We start from the raw sequence: 1,262 nt of genomic DNA, 5'->3' as shown, positions 1-1,262 counted from the left end.
GTTTAACGTGTTAGTTGCGTTGTTGTGAGCATTATAATGTAAACGAGGCATATATGGGTTAAGTTTGCATTGAAACGGAATGTAGGAACTTATGTCGTATTTGTATGGTTTTATGACATTATGGAAATTAAGATGTTAAGGTGTGAATTAGGATGGTTGTTGATGAATTTGGAAGATGGAAACATGTGATGAATGTGTATGTTAAAGATTAGACGACTTGGATAAATTATGATTTTGGTGGAAAATTGTATATTTTGTGTAGTTGTGTTACATTGTGTTTGGTGGTGATTGTTGATGTTGTTGTGGGTTGTTGTTGATATAGTTGTTGTTATTCGGCCGAGTTCTATTCTCGGATTGTTGTTGAATTTGGGCCGAGCCATATTCTCGGGACGTTGTATTTATAGGGGAAGTCTTTGCCGAAATTTCGGTAGTCAAATAGAAACCAAAGATTAAAGTGTCAACTTGCATGAATAGTAAGCGGTAAAGATGACCATTTGCAGATTTTTGGCGAAACGGGATTGGAGTTTTGATGAGCTTGGCAAGCGAGAAAGGTATGTGAAGCTATCCCTCTCCTTCTTTTGGCATGTCCTAGGTATGCTAGGCTTGAATTTGGGGCTTCGAGGGTTATTACGCTCCCTCGAAATCCGATTCCGAAATTAAACACTATTCATTCAGTGCGATTGAACTAGAATTCTTATATCTTGTTGGAAAGATGCTCAAACGTCCACAACTTGCAGAAATGGGATTGACGTGCCTCGGAACTTCCATAAATGACTCCGGTAAGCTTAGCACGCGTAATTTGCGCACGCCACCTCCGTTGGCCGGGGCGGACCTACTACCCCGGATTCCCGCCTATCGTTTTACTTGATTTATTTTGTACCACAATTGGAGGGAAATTGTTGGCCATCGTCCTAACTATTAAGCGATATTGTATAAACTTTTCAAACCACTCCGATGGGAGTGTGATATTTTATTAAGACCTTTTAAAAAAAACCACTCCGATGGGAGTGTGATATTTTATCAAAACTTTTCAAAACCACTCCGATGGGGGTGCGATATTTTATAAAGCTTTTCAAAACCGCTCAAAACCAAGGGGTGCGATATCTTATTATTCATATTTTCCAAAAACCACTCCGAAGGGGTGCGAAATATTATTATTATTATTATTATGCCCGGGCGGAAACTAGGATTAGTATTATGTCACGAGTGGCATGCCCGATGGGGCCAGGGTAGCCGTATGTCACGAGTGGCATGCCTATGCC

Source organism: Lycium ferocissimum, unplaced genomic scaffold (assembly GCF_029784015.1).
Source record: "Lycium ferocissimum isolate CSIRO_LF1 unplaced genomic scaffold, AGI_CSIRO_Lferr_CH_V1 ctg1865, whole genome shotgun sequence".
In the NCBI taxonomy this organism is placed as follows: domain Eukaryota; kingdom Viridiplantae; phylum Streptophyta; class Magnoliopsida; order Solanales; family Solanaceae; genus Lycium; species Lycium ferocissimum.
Note: the sequence above shows the minus strand (reverse complement) of the source record.